The following is a 23,711-nucleotide window of genomic DNA, read 5'->3' on the forward strand; positions in this document are numbered from 1 at the left end:
GTACATGGGGAGAAGAATGCATAACATAGTGCATATGGGGAGAAGAAGGTATAACATAGCGTACATGGGGAGAAGAATGCATAACATAGTGCATATGGGGAGGAGAAGGTATAACTTAGTAGCGCACATGGGGAGAAGAAGGTATAACATAGCACACAGTCACACGGAGAAGAAGATGTAACATAGTGCATATGGGGAGAAGAAGGTATAACATAGTAGCACACATGGCAAGAAGAAGGTATAACATAGCACACAGTCACATGGAGAAGAAGGTGTAACAAAGTGCATATGGGGAGAAGAAGGTATAACATAGTAGCACACATGGCGAGAAGAAGGTATAACATAGCACACAGTCACACGGAGAAGAAGATGTAACATAGTGCATATGGGGAGAAGAAGGTATAACATAGTAGCACACATGGCAAGAAGAAGGTATAACATAGCACACAGTCACACGGAGAAGAAGATGTAACATAGCGCACACAGGGAGGAGAAGGCATAACATAGTGCACATGAGGAGAAGAAGGTATAACATAGTACACACGGGGAGGAGAAGATATAAAATAGTGTCACACAGGGAGAAGAAGGTATAGGGGGTAATTCAGACCTGATCGTGGCAGCAAATTTGTTAGCAGTTGGGCAAAACCATGTGCACTGCAGGTGGGGCAGATATAATATGTGCAGAGAGAGATAGATTTGGGTGGGGTGTGTTCAAACTGAAATCTAAATTGCAGTGTAAAAAATAAAGCAGCCAGTATTTACCCTGCACAGAAACAAAATTACCCACCCAAATCTAACTCTCTCTGCAAATGTTATATCTGCTCCCCCTGCAGTGCTCATGGTTTTGCCCAACTGCTAACAAGTTTGCTGCTGTGATCAGGTCTGAATTACCCCCCTAGTGTCATACGGGGAGAAGAAGGTATAACAGAGCGCATAAGGGGAGAAGAAGGTATAACATAGTGCACACAGGGAGAAGAAGGCATAACATAGTGCATACGGGGAGAAGAAGGTATTACATAGCGCACACAGGGAGAAGAAGGCATAACATAGTGCATACGGGGAGAAGAAGGTATTACATAGCGCACACAGGGAGAAGAAGGCATAACATAGCGCACACGGGGAGAAGAAGGTATAACATAGTGCACACGGGGAGAAGAAGGTATAACATAGTGCACACAGGGAGAAGAAGGCATAACATAGCGCACACAGGGAGAAGAAGGCATAATATAGCGCACACAGGGAGAAGAAGGTACAGTATAACATAACGCACACGGGGAGAAGAAGGTATAACATAGTGCAGAGCCGGCTCTAGGCATAGGCAAACTAGGCAAATGCCTAGGGTATTTGGTATGCCATGGGGCACCAGCAGCTTCTGATGATTAAAATTATATGCGGCATGCCTATATTCTGTGTGTAGCATTTCGTATGCAGATACAGCCACAGTCGCACACAGTATATAGGCATGCAGCATATCATTTTATTCATCAGAAGCTGTTTGTGCATCCTAGCCACATAGCAATGCAAATAAGATGCATTTTCATCAAAAAAGGCACCTGACGTTAGCCAGCTAACTTATGCCAGGCATCTCCTGCTGCATGGAGCATTGAGGCAAGATGTATCAGGACACATATGTATCCAAGCAGAGGCAGAGGTCACAGTGTTAGCGGCCGTGTGAGTGCTGTGTGTGGGTAGGTTTGTTGTGCAGTAGTGTTCGGCATATGTGTAAGGGGCATTATGTGTATAAGGGCATTAATAAAGGTTGGAATAATGTCTTAGGCGCATTATGTTTATAAGGACATTAATAATGTGTGTCATATGTGTTAGGGGCATTACTGTGTGGTATTATGTGTATAAAGGCATTACTAATGTGTGGTATTATGTGTATAAAGGTGCTCTACTGTGTGGTGTTACGTATAGAAAGGGCACTATTGTGTGGTGTAATTAGAGATGAGCGGGTTCGGTTTCTCTGAATCCGAACCCGCCAGAACTTCATGTTTTTTTTCACGGGTCCGAGCGACTCGGATCTTCCCGCCTTGCTCAGTTAACCCGAGCGCGCCCGAACGTCATCATGACGCTGTCGGATTCTCGCGAGGCTCGGATTCTATCGCGAGACTCGGATTCTATATAAGGAGCCGCGCGTCGCCGCCATTTTCACACGTGCATTGAGATTGATAGGGAGAGGACGTGGCTGGCGTCCTCTCCATTTAGATTATAAGAGACTGAGAGAGATTTACTGGAGCTGACTAGGAGGAGTACTGTTACTGTAGAAGTGTAGAGACTGAGTGGAGAGAGTTTACTAGTGAGGACAGTGCAGTTTACTTTATAATCCGTTCTCTGCCTGAAAAAAGCGATACACAGCACACAGTGACTCAGTCACATACCATATCTGTGTGCACTGCTCAGGCTCAGGCCAGTGTGCTGCATCATCTATTATCTATATATAATATTATATATATCTGTCTGACTGCTCAGCTCACACAGCTTATAATTGTGGGGGAGACTGGGGAGCACTACTGCAGTGCCAGTTATAGGTTATAGCAGGAGCCAGGAGTACATAATATATTATATAGTGAGTGACCACCAGACACACAGTGCAGTTTATTTAATATATCCGTTCTCTGCCTGAAAATAGCGATACACACAGTGACTCAGTCAGTCACATACCATATCTGTGTGCACTGCTCAGGCTCAGGCCAGTGTGCTGCATCATCTATTATCTATATATAATATTATATATATCTGTCTGACTGCTCAGCTCACACAGCTTATAATTGTGGGGGAGACTGGGGAGCACTACTGCAGTGCCAGTTATAGGTTATAGCAGGAGCCAGGAGTACATAATATATTATATAGTGAGTGACCACCAGACACACAGTGCAGTTTATTTAATATATCCGTTCTCTGCCTGAAAAAAGCGATACACACAGTGACTCAGTCAGTCACATACCATATCTGTGTGCACTGCTCAGGCTCAGGCCAGTGTGCTGCATCATCTATTATCTATATATAATATTATATATATCTGTCTGACTGCTCAGCTCACACAGCTTATAATTGTGGGGGAGACTGGGGAGCACTACTGCAGTGCCAGTTATAGGTTATAGCAGGAGCCAGGAGTACATAATATATTATATAGTGAGTGACCACCAGACACACAGTGCAGTTTATTTAATATATCCGTTCTCTGCCTGAAAAAAGCGATACACACAGTGACTCAGTCAGTCACATACCATATCTGTGTGCACTGCTCAGGCTCAGGCCAGTGTGCTGCATCATCTATTATCTATATAATATTATATATATCTGTCTGACTGCTCAGCTCACACAGCTTATAATTGTGGGGGAGACTGGGGAGCACTACTGCAGTGCCAGTTATAGGTTATAGCAGGAGCCAGGAGTACATAATATATTATATAGTGAGTGACCACCAGACACACAGTGCAGTTTATTTAATATATCCGTTCTCTGCCTGAAAAAAGCGATACACACAGTGACTCAGTCAGTCACATACCATATCTGTGTGCACTGCTCAGGCTCAGGCCAGTGTGCTGCATCATCTATTATCTATATATAATATTATATATATCTGTCTGACTGCTCAGCTCACACAGCTTATAATTGTGGGGGAGACTGGGGAGCACTACTGCAGTGCCAGTTATAGGTTATAGCAGGAGCCAGGAGTACATAATATATTATATAGTGAGTGACCACCAGACACACAGTGCAGTTTTTTTAATATATCCGTTCTCTGCCTGAAAAAAGCGATACACACAGTGACTCAGTCAGTCACATACCATATCTGTGTGCACTGCTCAGGCTCAGGCCAGTGTGCTGCATCATCTATATATATTATATATCTGTCTGACTGCTCAGCTCACACAGCTTATAATTGTGGGGGAGACTGGGGAGCACTACTGCAGTGCCAGTTATAGGTTATAGCAGGAGCCAGGAGTACATATTATATTAAAATTAAACAGTGCACACTTTTGCTGCAGGAGTGCCACTGCCAGTGTGACTGACCAGTGACCTGACCACACTGACCACCAGTATAGTTAGTAGTATACTTATATTGTGATTGCCTGAAAAAGTTAAACACTCGTCGTGTGACTTCACTTGTGTGTTTTTTTTTTTTTCATTCTATAAAAATAAAACTCATTCTGCTGACAGACAGTGTCCAGCAGGTCCGTCATTATATAATATATAATATATACCTGTCCGGCTGCAGTAGTGATATATATATATTTTTAATATCATTTATCATCCAGTCGCAGCAGACACAGTACGGTAGTTCACGGCTGTGGCTACCTCTGTGTCTCTGCACTCGGCAGGCAGTCCGTCCATAATTGTAATACCACCTAACCGTGGATTTTTTTCATTCTTCTTTATACATACATAGTTACATAGACATCTTCTCTTTATCAACCAGTCTATATTAGCTGCAGACACAGTACAGTACGGTAGTTCACGGCTGTGGCTACCTCTGTGTCTGCAGTCGGCAGGCAGTCCATAATTGTATACTAGTATCCATCTCCATTGTTTACCTGAGGTGCCTTTTAGTTGTGCCTATTAAAATATGGAGAACAAAAATGTTGAGGTTCCAAAATTAGGGAAAGATCAAGATCCACTTCCACCTCGTGCTGAAGCTGCTGCCACTAGTCATGGCCGAGACGATGAAATGCCAGCAACGTCGTCTGCCAAGGCCGATGCCCAATGTCATAGTACAGAGCATGTCAAATCCAAAACACCAAATATCAGAAAAAAAAGGACTCCAAAACCTAAAATAAAATTGTCGGAGGAGAAGCGTAAACTTGCCAATATGCCATTTACCACACGGAGTGGCAAGGAACGGCTGAGGCCCTGGCCTATGTTCATGGCTAGTGGTTCAGCTTCACATGAGGATGGAAGCACTCAGCCTCTCGCTAGAAAAATGAAAAGACTCAAGCTGGCAAAAGCAGCACAGCAAAGAACTGTGCATTCTTCGAAATCCCAAATCCACAAGGAGAGTCCAATTGTGTCGGTTGCGATGCCTGACCTTCCCAACACTGGACGTGAAGAGCATGCGCCTTCCACCATTTGCACGCCCCCTGCAAGTGCTGGAAGGAGCACCCGCAGTCCAGTTCCTGATAGTCAGATTGAAGATGTCAGTGTTGAAGTACACCAGGATGAGGAGGATATGGGTGTTGCTGGCGCTGGGGAGGAAATTGACCAGGAGGATTCTGATGGTGAGGTGGTTTGTTTAAGTCAGGCACCCGGGGAGACACCTGTTGTCCGTGGGAGGAATATGGCCGTTGACATGCCAGGTGAAAATACCAAAAAAATCAGCTCTTCGGTGTGGAGGTATTTCACCAGAAATGCGGACAACAGGTGTCAAGCCGTGTGTTCCCTTTGTCAAGCTGTAATAAGTAGGGGTAAGGACGTTAACCACCTCGGAACATCCTCCCTTATACGTCACCTGCAGCGCATTCATAATAAGTCAGTGACAAGTTCAAAAACTTTGGGTGACAGCGGAAGCAGTCCACTGACCAGTAAATCCCTTCCTCTTGTAACCAAGCTCACGCAAACCACCCCACCAACTCCCTCAGTGTCAATTTCCTCCTTCCCCAGGAATGCCAATAGTCCTGCAGGCCATGTCACTGGCAATTCTGACGAGTCCTCTCCTGCCTGGGATTCCTCCGATGCATCCTTGCGTGTAACGCCTACTGCTGCTGGCGCTGCTGTTGTTGCCGCTGGGAGTCGATGGTCATCCCAGAGGGGAAGTCGTAAGCCCACTTGTACTACTTCCAGTAAGCAATTGACTGTTCAACAGTCCTTTGCGAGGAAGATGAAATATCACAGCAGTCATCCTACTGCAAAGCGGATAACTGAGGCCTTGACAACTATGTTGGTGTTAGACGTGCGTCCGGTATCCGCCGTTAGTTCACAGGGAACTAGACAATTTATTGAGGCAGTGTGCCCCCGTTACCAAATACCATCTAGGTTCCACTTCTCTAGGCAGGCGATACCGAGAATGTACACGGACGTCAGAAAAAGACTCACCAGTGTCCTAAAAAATGCAGTTGTACCCAATGTCCACTTAACCACGGACATGTGGACAAGTGGAGCAGGGCAGGGTCAGGACTATATGACTGTGACAGCCCACTGGGTAGATGTATGGACTCCCGCCGCAAGAACAGCAGCGGCGGCACCAGTAGCAGCATCTCGCAAACGCCAACTCTTTCCTAGGCAGGCTACGCTTTGTATCACCGCTTTCCAGAATACGCACACAGCTGAAAACCTCTTACGGCAACTGAGGAAGATCATCGCGGAATGGCTTACCCCAATTGGACTCTCCTGTGGATTTGTGGCATCGGACAACGCCAGCAATATTGTGTGTGCATTAAATATGGGCAAATTCCAGCACGTCCCATGTTTTGCACATACCTTGAATTTGGTGGTGCAGAATTTTTTAAAAAACGACAGGGGCGTGCAAGAGATGCTGTCGGTGGCCAGAAAAATTGCGGGACACTTTCGGCGTACAGGCACCACGTACAGAAGACTGGAGCACCACCAAAAACTACTGAACCTGCCCTGCCATCATCTGAAGCAAGAAGTGGTAACGAGGTGGAATTCAACCCTCTATATGCTTCAGAGGTTGGAGGAGCAGCAAAAGGCCATTCAAGCCTATACAATTGAGCACGATATAGGAGGTGGAATGCACCTGTCTCAAGTGCAGTGGAGAATGATTTCAACGTTGTGCAAGGTTCTGATGCCCTTTGAACTTGCCACACGTGAAGTCAGTTCAGACACTGCCAGCCTGAGTCAGGTCATTCCCCTCATCAGGCTTTTGCAGAAGAAGCTGGAGGCATTGAAGAAGGAGCTAAAAGGGAGCGATTCCGCTAGGCATGTGGGACTTGTGGATGCAGCCCTTAATTCGCTTAACAAGGATTCACGGGTGGTCAATCTGTTGAAATCAGAGCACTACATTTTGGCCACCGTGCTCGATCCTAGATTTAAAGCCTACCTTGGATCTCTCTTTCCGGCAGACACAGGTCTGCTGGGGTTGAAAGACCTGCTGGTGACAAAATTGTCAAGTCAAGCGGAACGCGACCTGTCAACATCTCCTCCTTCACATTCTCCCGCAACTGGGGGTGCGAGGAAAAGGCTCAGAATTCCGAGCCCACCCGCTGGCGGTGATGCAGGGCAGTCTGGAGCGACTGCTGATGCTGACATCTGGTCCGGACTGAAGGACCTGACAACGATTACGGACATGTCGTCTACTGTCACTGCATATGATTCTCTCAACATTGATAGAATGGTGGAGGATTATATGAGTGACCGCATCCAAGTAGGCACGTCACACAGTCCGTACTTATACTGGCAGGAAAAAGAGGCAATTTGGAGGCCCTTGCACAAACTGGCTTTATTCTACCTAAGTTGCCCTCCCACAAGTGTGTACTCCGAAAGAGTGTTTAGTGCCGCCGCTCACCTTGTCAGCAATCGGCGTACGAGGTTACATCCAGAAAATGTGGAGAAGATGATGTTCATTAAAATGAATTATAATCAATTCCTCCGCGGAGACATTGACCAGCAGCAATTGCCTCCACAAAGTACACAGGGAGCTGAGATGGTGGATTCCAGTGGGGACGAATTGATAATCTGTGAGGAGGGGGATGTACACGGTGATATATCGGAGGGTGAAGATGAGGTGGACATCTTGCCTCTGTAGAGCCAGTTTGTGCAAGGAGAGATTAATTGCTTCTTTTTTGGGGGGGGGTCCAAACCAACCCGTCATATCAGTCACAGTCGTGTGGCAGACCCTGTCACTGAAATGATGGGTTGGTTAAAGTGTGCATGTCCTGTTTTGTTTATACAACATAAGGGTGGGTGGGAGGGCCCAAGGACAATTCCATCTTGCACCTCTTTTTTCTTTTCTTTTTCTTTGCATCATGTGCTGATTGGGGAGGGTTTTTTGGAAGGGACATCCTGCGTGACACTGCAGTGCCACTCCTAGATGGGCCCGGTGTTTGTGTCGGCCACTAGGGTCGCTAATCTTACTCACACAGTCAGCTACCTCATTGCGCCTCTTTTTTTCTTTGCGTCATGTGCTGTTTGGGGAGGGTTTTTTGGAAGGGACATCCTGCGTGACACTGCAGTGCCACTCCTAGATGGGCCCGGTGTTTGTGTCGGCCACTAGGGTCGCTAATCTTACTCACACAGCTACCTCATTGCGCCTCTTTTTTTCTTTGCGTCATGTGCTGTTTGGGGAGGGTTTTTTGGAAGGGCCATCCTGCGTGACACTGCAGTGCCACTCCTAGATGGGCCCGGTGTTTGTGTCGGCCACTAGGGTCGCTAATCTTACTCACACAGCTACCTCATTGCGCCTCTTTTTTTCTTTGCGTCATGTGCTGTTTGGGGAGGGTTTTTTGGAAGGGACATCCTGCGTGACACTGCAGTGCCACTCCTAGATGGGCCCGGTGTTTGTGTCGGCCACTAGGGTCGCTAATCTTACTCACACAGCTACCTCATTGCGCCTCTTTTTTTCTTTGCGTCATGTGCTGTTTGGGGAGGGTTTTTTGGAAGGGCCATCCTGCGTGACACTGCAGTGCCACTCATAGATGGGCCCGGTGTTTGTGTCGGCCACTAGGGTCGCTAATCTTACTCACACAGCTACCTCATTGCGCCTCTTTTTTTCTTTGCGTCATGTGCTGTTTGGGGAGGGTTTTTTGGAAGGGACATCCTGCGTGACACTGCAGTGCCACTCCTAGATGGGCCCGGTGTTTGTGTCGGCCACTAGGGTCGCTTATCTTACTCACACAGCGACCTCGGTGCAAATTTTAGGACTAAAAATAATATTGTGAGGTGTGAGGTATTCAGAATAGACTGAAAATGAGTGTAAATTATGGTTTTTGAGGTTAATAATACTTTGGGATCAAAATGACCCCCAAATTCTATGATTTAAGCTGTTTTTTAGTGTTTTTTGAAAAAAACACCCGAATCCAAAACACACCCGAATCCGACAAAAAAAATTCGGTGAGGTTTTGCCAAAACGCGTTCGAACCCAAAACACGGCCGCGGAACCGAACCCAAAACCAAAACACAAAACCCGAAAAATTTCAGGCGCTCATCTCTAGGTGTAATGTGAATAAAGAACAATATGGTGTGGTGTAATGTGAATAAGGGGCACGTCTGTGAGGAGTAACGTTTATAAGGTAAATTGGTACTACTGTGTGATGTAACATGAATAAGGGACATTATCGCATGATAAAATGTGAATAAAGTTGCAGTACTGTGTGGCGTAATTTGAATTGGGGGTACTATTGTGTGGCCATGCTCCTTGCCAGCAAAAACACGCCCCTTTTTGGGCTGTGCACCGAATGTGCGCTCTGTTCCTGTTTAAAATATAGGGGGTAGGAACACCAAAATGAGGACTGCCATGGGTGAGGGGTGATGGTGCTGGGAAAGGGGTGCAGGATCAGAAGCGGAACAAGTGGTGGTGCTAGGGGGCACCATTCAAAATCTTGCCTAGGGCATCATATTGGTTAGGGCTGGCTCTGACATAGTGCCACACATGGAGAAGAAGGTACAGTATAACATAGTGCACAAAGGGAGAAGAAGGTATAACATAGTGTCACACAGGGAGAAGAAGGTACAGTATAACATAGCGAACACGGGGAGAAGAAGGTATAACATAATGTCATACAGGGAGAAAAGGTACAGTATAACAGCGCACACAGGGAGAAGAAGGTATAACATAGTGTCACACAGGGAGAACAAGGTACAGTATAACAGTGCACACAGGGAGAAGAAGGTATTACATAGTGTCACACAGGGAGAAGAAGGTACAGTATAACAGTGCACACAGGGAGAAGAAGGTATAACATAGTGTCACACAGGGAGAACAAGGTACAGTATAACATAGTGCACACGGGGAGAAGAAAGTATAACATAGTGTCATACAGGGAGAACAAGGTACAGTATAACAGTGCACACAGGGAGAAGAAGGTATTACATAGTGTCACACAGGGAGAAGAAGGTACAGTATAACAGTGCACACAGGGAGAAGAAGGTATAACATAGTGTCACGCAGGGAGAACAAGGTACAGTATAACATAGCGCACACAGGGAGAAGAAGGTATAACATAGTGTCACACAGGGAGAACAAGGTACAGTATAACATAGTGCACAAGGAGAGAAGAAGGTATAACATAGTGTCACACAGGGAGAACAAGGTACAGTATAACATAGTGCACACGGGGAGAAGAAAGTATAACATAGTGTCATACAGGGAGAAGAAGGTATAACATAGTGTCACACAGGGAGAACAAGGTACAGTATAACATAGCGCACACAGGGAGAAGAAGGTATAACATAGTGTCACACAGGGAGAACAAGGTACAGTATAACATAGTGCACAAGGAGAGAAGAAGGTATAACATAGTGTCACACAGGGAGAACAAGGTACAGTATAACATAGTGCACACGGGGAGAAGAAAGTATAACATAGTGTCATACAGGGAGAAGAAGGTATAACATAGTGTCACACAGGGAGAACAAGGTACAGTATAACATAGCGCACACAGGGAGAAGAAGGTATAACATAGTGTCACACAGGGAGAACAAGGTACAGTATAACATAGTGCACAAGGAGAGAAGAAGGTATAACATAGTGTCACATGGGGAGAAAAAGGTATAACATTGAGCACACGGGGAGAAGAAGGTATAACATAGGGCACACGGGGAGAAGAAGGTATAACATAGCACACACGGGTGAAGAAAATATAACATAGTGTGTCACGGGGAGAAGAAGGTATAACATAGTGCACACGGGGAGAAGAAGGTAGAACATAGCGCACACGCTGAGAAGAAGGTATAACATAGCACCCACGGGGAGAAGAAGGTATAACATAGCACACACGGGGAGAAGAAGGTATAACATAGTGTGACACGGGGAGAAGAAGGTATAACATAGCACACACGGGGAGAAGAAGGTATAACATAGCACACACCGGGAGAAGGTATAAAATGGCGCACACAGGGAGAAGGTATAACATAGCGCACACAGGGAGAAGAAAATATAACATAGTGTGACACGGGGAGAAGAAGGTATAACATAGCGTACACGGGGAGAAGAAGGTATAACATAGCGTACACGGGGAGAACAAGGTACAGTATAACATAGTGCACAAGGAGAGAAGAAGGTATAACATAGTGTCACATGGGGAGAAGAAGGTATAACATTGAGCACACGGGGAGAAGAAGGTATAACATAGGGCACACGGGGAGAAGAAGGTATAACATAGCACACACGGGTGAAGAAAATATAACATAGTGTGACACGGGGAGAAGAAGGTATAACATAGTGCACACGGGGAGAAGAAGGTATAACATAGCGCACACGCTGAGAAGAAGGTATAACATAGCACCCACGGGGAGAAGAAGGTATAACATAGCACACACGGGGAGAAGAAGGTATAACATAGTGTGACACGGGGAGAAGAAGGTATAACATAGCACACACGGGGAGAAGAAGGTATAACATAGCACACACGGGGAGAAGGTATAAAATGGCGCACACAGGGAGAAGGTATAACATAGCGCACACAGGGAGAAGAAAATATAACATAGTGTGACACGGGGAGAAGAAGGTATAACATAGCGTACACGGGGAGAAGAAGGTATAACATAGCGTACACGGGGAGAAGAAGGTATAACATAGTGTGATACAGGGAGAAGAAGGTATAACATAGCGTACACGGGGAGAAGAAGGTATAACATAGCGTACACGGGGAGAAGAAGGTATAACATAGTGTGATACAGGGAGAAGAAGGTATAACATAGCGCACACGGGGAGAAAAAGGTATAACATAGCGCACACGGGGAGAAGAAGGTATAACATAGCGTACACGGGGAGGAGAAGGTATAACATAGTGTGACACGGGGAGAAGAAGGTATAACATAGTGCACACGGGTAGAAGAAGGTATAACATAGTGCACACGGGGAGAAGAAGGTATAACATAGTGTGACACGGGGAGAAGAAGGTATAACATAGTGTGACACGGGGAGAAGAAGGTATAACATAGTGTGACACGGGGAGAAGAAGGTATAACATAGTGTGACACGGGGAGAAGAAGGTATAACATAGTGTGACACGGGGAGAAGAAGGTATAACATAGTGTGACACGGGGAGAAGAAGGTATAACATGGTGTGACACGGGGAGAAGAAGGTATAACATAGTGTGACACGGGGAGAAGAAGGTATAACATAGCACACACGGGTGAAGAAAATATAACATAGTGTGACACGGGGAGAAGAAGGTATAACATAGTGCACACGGGGAGAAGAAGGTATAACATAGCACCCACGGGGAGAAGAAGGTATAACATAGCACACACGGGGAGAAGAAGGTATAACATAGTGTGACACGGGGAGAAGAAGGTATAACATAGCACACACGGGGAGAAGGTATAAAATGGCGCACACAGGGAGAAGGTATAACATAGCGCACACAGGGAGAAGAAAATATAACATAGTGTGACACGGGGAGAAGAAGGTATAACATAGCGTACACGGGGAGAAGAAGGTATAACATAGCGTACACGGGGAGAACAAGGTACAGTATAACATAGTGCACAAGGAGAGAAGAAGGTATAACATTGAGCACACGGGGAGAAGAAGGTATAACATAGGGAACACGGGAAGAAGAAGGTATAACATAGCACACACGGGTGAAGAAAATATAACATAGTGTGACACGGGGAGAAGAAGGTATAACATAGCGCACACGCTGAGAAGAAGGTATAACATAGCACACACGAGGAGAAGAAGGTATAACATAGCACACACGGGGAGAAGAAGGTATAACATAGTGTGACACGGGGAGAAGAAGGTATAACATAGCACACATGGGGAGAAGAAGGTATAACATAGCACACACGGGGAGAAGGTATAAAATGGCGCACACAGGGAGAAGGTATAACATAGCGCACACAGGGAGAAGAAAATATAACATAGTGTGACACGGGGAGAAGAAGGTATAACAGCGTACACGGGGAGAAGAAGGTATAACATAGCGTACACGGGGAGAAGAAGGAATAACATAGTGTGATACAGGGAGAAGAAGGTATAACATAGCGCACACGGGGAGAAGAAGGTATAACATAGCGCACACGGGGAGAAGAAGGTATAACATAGCGTACACGGGGAGAAGAAGGTATAACATAGTGTGACACGGGGAGAAGAAGGTATAACATAGTGCACACGGGTAGAAGAAGGTATAACATAGTGCACACGGGGAGAAGAAGGTATAACATAGTGTGACACGGGGAGAAGAAGGTATAACATAGTGTGACACGGGGAGAAGAAGGTATAACATAGTGTGACACGGGGAGAAGAAGGTATAACATAGTGTGACACGGGGAGAAGAAGGTATAACATAGTGTGACACGGGGAGAAGAAGGTATAACATAGTGTGACACGGGGAGAAGAAGGTATAACATAGTGTGACACGGGGAGAAGAAGGTATAACATAGCACACACGGGTGAAGAAAATATAACATAGTGTGACACGGGGAGAAGAAGGTATAACATAGTGAACACGGGGAGAAGAAGGTATAACATAGCGCACACGCTGAGAAGAAGGTATAACATAGCACCCACGGGGAGAAGAAGGTATAACATAGCACACACGGGGAGAAGGTATAAAATGGCGCACACAGGGAGAAGGTATAACATAGCGCACACAGGGAGAAGAAAATATAACATAGTGTGACACGGGGAGAAGAAGGTATAACATAGCGTACACGGGGAGAAGAAGGTATAACATAGCGTACACGGGGAGAACAAGGTACAGTATAACATAGTGCACAAGGAGAGAAGAAGGTATAACATAATGTCACATGGGGAGAAGAAGGTATAACATTGAGCACACGGGGAGAAGAAGGTATAACATAGGGAACACGGGAAGAAGAAGGTATAACATAGCACACACGGGTGAAGAAAATATAACATAGTGTGACACGGGGAGAAGAAGGTATAACATAGTGCACACGGGGAGAAGAAGGTATAACATAGCACCCATGAGGAGAAGAAGGTATAACATAGCACACACGGGGAGAAGAAGGTAAAACATAGTGTGACACGGGGAGAAAAAGGTATAACATAGCACACACGGGGAGAAGAAGGTATAACATAGCACACACGGGGAGAAGGTATAAAATGGCGCACACAGGGAGAAGGTATAACATAGCGCACACAGGGAGAAGAAAATATAACATAGTGTGACACGGGGAGAAGAAGGTATAACATAGCGTACACGGGGAGAAGAAGGTATAACATAGCGTACACGGGGAGAAGAAGGTAAAACATAGTGTGATACAGGGAGAAGAAGGTATAACATAGCGCACACGGGGAGAAGAAGGTATAACATAGCGCACACGGGGAGAAGAAGGTATAACATAGCGTACACGGGGAAAAGAAGGTATAACATAGTGTGACACGGGGAGAAGAAGGTATAACATAGTGCACACGGGTAGAAGAAGGTATAACATAGTGCACACGGGGAGAAGAAGGTATAACATAGTGTGACACGGGGAGAAGAAGGTATAACATAGTGTGACACGGGGAGAAGAAGGTATAACATAGTGTGACACGGGGAGAAGAAGGTATAACATAGTGTGACACGGGGAGAAGAAGGTATAACATAGTGTGACACGGGGAGAAGAAGGTATAACATAGTGTGACACGGGGAGAAGAAGGTATAACATAGTGTGACACGGGGAGAAGAAGGTATAACATAGTGTGACACGGGGAGAAGAAGGTATAACATAGTGTGACACTGGGAGAAGAAGGTATAACATAGTGTGACACGGGGAGAAGAAGGTATAACATAGTGTGACACGGGGAGAAGAAGGTATAACATAGTGTGACACGGGGAGAAGAAGGTATAACATAGTGTGACACGGGGAGAAGAAGGTATAACATAGTGTGACACGGGGAGAAGAAGGTATAACATAGTGTGACACGGGGAGAAGTAGGTATAACATAGTGTGACACCATGTACAGTGCATTCAGGTCACTACCGCGCATGTGTATGCACCGCAATGCGCAGGCGCGTCGTACAGGTACAAAGCGGATCGTTGCTGTGCGATGGATTTAACAGAGAATCCATTCGCACAGCCGATCGCAAGGAGATTGACAGGAAGAGGGCGTTTATGGGTGGCAACTGACCGTTTTCTGGGAGTGGTTGGAAAAACGCAGGCGTGTCCAAGCATTTGCAGGGCGGGTGTCTGACGTCAATTCCGGGCTCGCATAGGCTGAAGTGATCACTGAGGCTGAGTAAGTTCTGAGCTATTCAGTAACTGCACAAACTATTTTTGTACTGCTCGGCTGCACATGCGATCGCACACTTGCACAGCAAATATACACTCCCCCGTGGGCGGCGACTATGCGTTTGCACGGCTGCAAAAAGTAGCTAGCGAGCGATCAACTCGGAATGACCCCTTAAGTCCAAAATACAGCATTTGCTAGAGTCTCCACAATCACGCCATGGGTTATAAGCGCTGCACCGGCTTCTTTTATTTATTTTTATAAATTGATGTGGCTATTGCGCCGATTTACATTACTGTTACCAAGCAATAAATTCTGGCTGAATAAAGATACAACGCTTTAAGAGGAAAAATCAGTATCTTGTTTTTTTATTTTTTGTTTTCCACATAAAAAGTTATTTTAAACACAATAGTCACACATAAATATAACAACAAGTGAACAGAATCACATTTAGAAGCACCCAATGTTATATTCCTTTAAAAAGGGGGAAAAAATTGTGTATGTAGAATGCAACCACGATTTTTGTATGTATTGAAAAATGAATGAAAGTCCAATGGCCCTCATTCCGAGTTGTTCGCTCGTTATTTTTCTTCGCATCGGTGCGATTAGACGCAAACTGCGCATGCGCAATGTTCGCAGTGCGCCTGCGCCAAGTAAATTTGCTAAAAAGTTTGGTATTTTACTCACGGCTTAACAAAGAAATTTCTTCGTTCTGGTGATCGGAGTGTGATTGACAGGAAGTGAGTGTTTCTGGGCGGAAACTGGCCGTTTTATGGGTGTGTGCGAAAAAAACGCAGCCGTTTCTGGGAAAAACGCGGGAGTGTCTGGAGAAACGGGGGAGTGTCTGGGCGAACGCTGGGTGTGTTTGTGACGTCAAACCAGGAACGAAACTGACTGAACTGATCGCAGTGTAGGAGTAAGTCTCGAGCTACTCAGAAACTGCAAAGAAATTTCTATTCGCAATTCTGCTAATCTTTCAATTCTGCAAAGCTAAGATTCACTCCCAGTAGGCGGCGGCTTAGCGTGTGCAAAGCTGCTAAAAGCAGCTAGCGAGCGAACAACTCGGAATGAGGGCCAATGTCCGTACGTAAAAAAGAAAGAGTATCTGTCCTTATGGAAGCTTACCACAAATGGAATAGTGCCGTGTATCTGATGAAAAACGTGTAAGCAATCACTCACTCCTGTCTGGATGGGATCACCTCCCGGCTCTCTCTCTCCTGAGCCGGAGGTGTTGAATTAGCGGCGCTGTTCCTCTGCTTCGTGATGGGCCCATCACGTATTTGGTTTGTGGCAGCAGATGTTTAGCCGGTGTAGTCTCACCATAAGCGGTGCCGGAGGAATGCAGAGGTGATAATTTCGTTTGATGGTCCGTGTCTCATGCAGGAGGGGGCAGCTTGCCTCTGTTAGTGTATAGGTGCGGATACCTCCGGTCGACCTCGGACTGGGTAGGATGATAGGAATGAACCTCAACCGGCTTCGCACCTCAGGGTGCTTTTTCAAAGAGTCTCTCATTTCAAAGGATGCGTATGGGGGAGACAAAAAGTGTAGGATCCCCCCAAAATTCCACTGTCAGCACTAGGATATACCAGTCAGGGCTATTATTGTAGAGGAAATACTGTCTGTGGGGGGCTGGAATTTCTAGGGAAGCGGGTACCCCAAAAGAACGCAGCCCCCCTAGAGACAACCAGACCTGTGCTGCTAGCACTAGGGCTATTCCCAACATCCTTTAGGTGGGGTTAATAAATTAGATATTAATATTTATTATTCCTTACTGGTGCACTACAGGTGCCAGAGAGCACGGTTATGTCCAATTTTAATGCAGGGCCGTGTCTACGTTCTTGGATGCAGCAACACTGGCCCTGGCGGCAGGATTTCCCCGGTCATCCTTTGTAACCTGAGGGTTACCCAGATCAGCCCTTGTATGTACTAGTCTGCAAAGTGTTTCCTCAGTCCAGAAACCACAGCTGAGGTTCTCATGACAGCTTCCCCGTGCTTGTCACTGTTGTGATTTATGGTTATGCTGAGTGGGGATGTTCTGGTTTTCGTGACAAACTAATGCACATTTGTCATCCAAGATGCTTTCCCTTGAATTACCTTATCACATGCTTTAAGGGCTATTCCAGGGTTCATCTTATCATATCTGCTGGACTGTCATGCCAGGGCGAGGGTGGATTGTGGGAATATATACAAAATCCCAGTGTCACCCCCTTAGTGCTTAACCCTATCCCTGACGATGAACCTCAATACTCACCTTCGGTATTCCGGCTGTCGGTGATCCTGCGCTGGCCTCTTGAGTGCTGTCGGGATTCCGTTGTCTGTCACATGACCGCCGCCACCTCCAGAGCCGGAATGCTGAACGCATCCCGGATTGTGGGGCAGACGTTGTAGACACTACAAGGGTAGTTGTACCATTATAAAAACAAATATATCCACTGTAACCCTCTACTAGAGATAAACTTGCTCGATCACATTGTAGAAAAGCAACGGAACCTGTAACGTTGTAGCTGAACTCAGAAGATGAAGAAGAGACCTAACAGAATTTGCATAGAGTTGGGATTATCTGTAAGGGATAGCATTAGCTACAGACATATAGGACAAGCCAAAAAGAATGTCCAGGAGAGTCACAAAATGTAGGATGAATGGGTGTTGTACTCCCTTCAGAGTTACACAGAATTTAACGGCAGATAAGAACCACTTGGCCCATCTATTCTGTCCTAAACAAAAGTACATACACTTATTATTATTACATTTTATTTATAAGGTTCCACAAGTGTTTTGCAGCGCTGTACGAAGCGTACCCTTCCTACAGGGAGACAAAACTTAGCATTACAGTATAGATAAGAGGAAAGAGGTCCCTGCTCTGAAGAGCTAACAGTCTAGTGGGAAGGGGCGACAGACAGATGACATGAGGTGCAAGTAGCATGATGGCAAGATGTACGCAAAGAAAAGATGTTCAAGGCATGAGGTAGGGGGATGGAGGAGCATGGGCAAAATCTTGAACTCGAGCATGGGAAGCAGTGACCAGGGATGAGGAGAGGCGACGGTCATTGGCCGACCGTAGGGGGCGGGAGGGAGTATGAAGGGATTGTTGGGAGCCAATTAACCTACCAGTATATTTTTGGATTGCAAAAGGAAACTGGAGTACCTGGAGGAAGTCCACGCAAACACAGGGAGAAAATACAAACTCCTTACTGTTAGAGCCTTAGTGGGAATTGAACCTATGACATCAGTGTTGTCAGGCAGTAATGCTAACCATTACACCATCCCTACTGCCATTCCAAGATGCCCCCATACCACACTCTTCCCGAATTAAGTTGGCTGCCCGGGGGTTGGCTGGCTCGAATTGCCACATATCCCAATACAAATTGTGCAGTATATGTGCGGAGACTGCTCGGTATTGTAAGAAAAACAGATTGTTAAGAATAATAGTGAACAAACCAATGAAGAATAAATAGTCTGCATATTCAAGAGTGATGCATTCAGTGTACAGTGGGGGCACAGTTGGGGAGTGTGTTTTTTTTGGTTTTAATAAATGGCTTCCCCCTACGTTGTGCACGTACTGTCATTTTTTTTATAGTTAAGTGGAAGGGTACTTGATGGAGGCAGCCATTTTGTAGGATGGGCTAACATTCATGACAATTCAGTTTTTCAATTCTCTAGTAACCATCGACATCACTCGTTCCCTAGTAACCAATGACATCACTCAGCACAAAGTGCCTCAGCGATTACATCTCCTCATGGAATGCATTTTCCAAACTGCTTCCAATGTGTGCAGGTGACAAGTGGACTTTAATTAAACCGAGCACTGGAGGTTTCATGCACATTGTCAGGCTGCCAAATTAGGAAATTGCTTCCATTCCCAAAAGAGGAAACAGTTGTGATAAAAGCCAGGCCTCGCCTTCCGTTCAGCGGTTGCTATAACCCCAAAAATGAGATCAAGATCTGTACTAACACCCAGCCCGGGAGACATGGAGAGCGCGGGTTACAGTCTAATCCTGCAGAGTATGTGAAATGTCACTGACATGGGGCAGTAAGTCACTGTAAACAGGGCTGAAAGGACATAAATACATATACGTATAAGAGCACAGACTAATAACTGTCTCTGTGGGCCTTATTCTCAGCCACACACAACCCACACACAAGGCTGATGTTCATGTAGGTGAGCGATTATTTTCAACTGCACATGCTGGAAAAATTCTGAAATCTCCCACGGCGCGTGTGGTACACAAAGGCGTGGTTGTGGTCAGGACAAATGGTATCAGAAGTGTGACAGAGAAGTGATGGGCATTCACGGGCACCGGTAATCCTCTCCTGGAATGTTATAGATGGAGGATTTGGGGCATCGGTAATTCTCCCCCCTCCCCCGGGCTGATCTAGAGGGATGATTCGGAACACCATAATCCTCCCCCGGGCTGATCTAGAGGGAGGATTCGGAACACCCGTAATTCCCTCCTGGGAAGATCTAGAGAGAGGATTTGGGACACCAATAATCCTCGCTGATCTAGAGGGAGGATTCTGGGCATTGGTAATCCTCCTCTTAGTTGACCTAGAGAGATGATTTGGGGCACTAGTAATGTTCCCCAGGTGTTATCTCGAAGGGGTGATTTGTTGCACCAGTAATCCACCACTGGGCTGATCTAGAAGGAGGTTTCAGGGCATCGGTAATCCCCCCTGCGTTGATCTAGAGGGATGATTTGGGGCACCATTAACTTTCCCCTGGCCTTATCTAGAAGGATGATCCTGGACACTGGTAATCCTTCCCTTGGTTGATCAAGAAGGATGATTTGGAGCACTGGTAGTGGTCCCTTGGGCTGATCTAGAGGGATGATTCATGGCACATGTAATCCCCCCGTGGGCTGATCTAGAGGGATGATGTGGGGCACAGGTAATCCCCACTGGGCTGATCTAGAGGGATGATTCATGGCACAGGTAATCCCCCCTGGGCTGATCTAGAGGGAAGTTCAGGGCATTGGTAGTGGTCCCCTGGGCTGATCTAGAGGGATGATTCATGGCACAGGTAATCCCCCATGGGCTGATCTAGAGGGAAGATCGGGGCACTGGTAGTGGTCCATTGGGCTGATCTAGAGGGATGATTCATGCCACAGGTAATCCCCCCGTGGGCTGATCTAGAGGGATGATGTGGGGCACAGGTAATCCCCCCATGGCTGATCTAGAGGGATGATTTGGGGCACAGGTAATCCCCCCTGGGCTGATCTAGAGGGATGATTTGGGGCACAGGTAATCCCCCCTGGGCTGATCTAGAGGGAAGTTCAGGGCATTGGTAGTGGTCCCCTGGGCTAATCTAGAGGGATGATTCATGGCACAGGTAATCCCCCATGGGCTGATCTAGAGGGAAGTTCAGGGCACTGGTAGTGGTCCCCTGGGCTGGTCTAAAGGAATGATTCATGGCACAGGTAATCCCCCATGGGTTGATCTAGAGGGTTGCTTCAGGGCATCAGTACTCCTCCCCTGGGTTTGACAGTGATTTCCTACCCCAAGCCTTATTCGTTGAATTACTTCTTCTCTACTTCTCGTTATATACCTTCTAAGCTGCTCTTCTTCCCGTGGATCATCTACCCCATGCCTCATATTTCCTCCATTGTCCTTGCGATACCTGCTTGCCTTCTGTCTGATTCCCTGTCTAATGTTTGTGTTCTTTGTCTTCCAATCTGTAATCTTCCCCGACTTGTCCCTTCTCCCCCACATCTCCCCATGTTTACTGAGCCTCTTTGTCTTGTGTCTTTCTCTGTTCCTCATATCCAGCATTCCCTTTTTCCTATTGCCTAATCAGGGAAGAGAAGAAAACAATTACTCATCACATCATTATTAATATACAAAAATAGCCTGGAAAAAAAAACAGAAAACCTGAAATAACATCTTTCTTTTATCGCAGCAGTAAAATATTTATATGTTCATAAATCCATCTAAAACTTGAAACCACAATAAAACAAAGTAACCTGAGATACAAATGTGCTGTGAGTTCATAGCCATTAATGAATACCATAGATAGTTCACCTCTGTGATAACACCTTATGTTACTTCCAACCTTCCCCGCTCAGGCCTCTCGCAGGTGGGACTGTCTGCTTTGGTTTGGCAGTAGGAAGATGACTGATACCTGTGAGATAATCCAAAGACAAATGTGGGCGCTGATTAGTTCAAAATTAGCAGAGATAATATTATTTTTTTTATTCTATAAATTGCTAACTACCCTTCTGGCTGCCCACAATGGTAGACCTGGGTATCTACCGTACTCAAGCAGAAAGAGAAAGAAAATATTGTGGGCGCTCGGAGGGAATGATAGTGCAACAGCTGCTGGTTTTGTAAATATACAAATTTATTGGTAAAAAGTTATTTCTAAAAATAGACACTGAATGGCTGAATGCCTCAACATTGCATATACACAGTTGAACAAAAGTAAAACATATGAAATAAAATAAAGGACTGTGTCCTGAAGCTCAGAGCTTGCTGGTAATTATACACAAAGCCTGTTTAGATGTTAATTATTGCATGCATAAGCCGGCTGTTAATAGCTGCAAAGGGTTAAAGCATATTGAGCTCAATTGCAAAAAAAGAAAAAAGCTGGTTAGTACTTGATAGAGCCTGTTAATACTTCACCGATGCAGAGCTGATATGATGAATATTCAATAAAGGCTGGTGATAATATCAATTGGACTGGGTCCACAACTGTCTCATGTCCATGGAGATTACTTGATCCACTGGCTAGCTTATTAGCAGACCGCTCAGCGGCAGTTCCCTTGCACAGGTCCTGCTGTTAGTGGTGCAGTGTGCTGACAGCTGACGCTGGGCCAGGGTGAGGACGGAGACAGAAAGTCCAAGGCGCAAGTCCTGGGTAACAGGGGATGCTGTGATGCCGCGTTCCGCAGCTTCCGGGTTCGGGGCTTCCGGCTTCCGGCTGCATTCCACCTGCGTTCCACCATCAAAGATAGGTCACCTGACGCGTTTCTCCGCCTCCAAAGTGGGCGGTTTCATCAGAGGTATAAGATATGTGAGATAATCCTTTCACTTTACCAATTTGTCATTAAACATCGAGATCAGCAAACTGACGGCACCTTTCCCAACAGAAATTATTTTGCAGAATAAAACACAGTTTGAGTCGCTCCACATTTCCCTGTTCTGCTGTATAATAATTATGGCTCTTAAAATGGTCAAAACCCCAAGTTGTAAAACCAGGCAACCATGTCACATTTGGGGAACTGGAGACAATGGGGGTCATTCCGAGTTGTTCGCTCGCAAGCTGTTTTTAGCAGCTTTACACACGCTAAGCCGCCACCTACTGGGAGTGAATCTTAGCATCTTAAAATTGCGTACGAAAGATTCTCAAAATTGCGATTACACACCTCTTAGCAGTTTCTGAGTAGCTTCAAACTTACTCGGCATCTGCGATCAGTTCAGTGCTTGTCGTTCCTGGTTTGACGTCACAAACACACCCAGCGTTCGCCCAGACACTCCTCCGTTTCTCCAGCCACTCCCGCGTTTTTCCCAGAAACGGTAGCGTTTTTTCACACACACCCATAAAACGGCCAGTTTCCGCCCAGAAACACCCACTTCCTGTCAATCACATTACGATCACAAGAACGATGAAAAAACCGTGAGTAAAATTCCTAACTGCATAGCAAATTTACTTGGCGCAGTTGCAGTGCGAACATTGCGCATGCGCACTAAGCGGAAAATCGCTGCGATGCAAAAAAATTTACCGAGCGAACAACTCGGAATGACCCCCAATGACTGTTCCACCAGAGGAACAATCTTCTGATCACTAGGTTTAAACTATCAGCACAAATATTTATATTCTCTGATCATTTAAATTGACGAATAACTGTTCTTTATGGTTCTACTGCCAAGTTAAAAAAGTTGGACTTACCCTGTGAATGTTCTAATGCTCTGATTGGCTATAGTTGGTCTTACCCTGTGAATGTTCTAATGCTCTGATTGGCTAAAGTTGATTTTACTCTGTGAATGTTCTAATGCTCTGATTGGCTAAAGTTGGTTTTACTCTGTGAATGTTCTAATGTTCTGAATGGCTATAGTTGGTTTTACGCTGTGAATGTTCTAATGCTCTGATTGGCTACAGTTGGTTTTACTCTGTGAATGTTCTAATGTTCTGATTGGCTATAGTTGGTTTTACTCTGTGAATGTTCTAATGCTCTGATTGACTACAGTTGGTTTTACTCTGTGAATGTTCTAATGCTCTGATTGGCTACAGTTGGTTTTACTCTGTGAATGTTCTAATGCTCTGATTGGCTACAGTTGGTTTTACTCTGTGAATGTTCTAATGCTCTGATTGACTACAGTTGGTTTTACTCTGTGAATGTTCTAATGCTCTGATTGGCTACAGTTGGTTTTACTCTGTGAATGTCCTAATGCTCTGATTGGCTATAGTTGGTC

Source organism: Pseudophryne corroboree, chromosome 4 (assembly GCF_028390025.1).
Source record: "Pseudophryne corroboree isolate aPseCor3 chromosome 4, aPseCor3.hap2, whole genome shotgun sequence".
In the NCBI taxonomy this organism is placed as follows: domain Eukaryota; kingdom Metazoa; phylum Chordata; class Amphibia; order Anura; family Myobatrachidae; genus Pseudophryne; species Pseudophryne corroboree.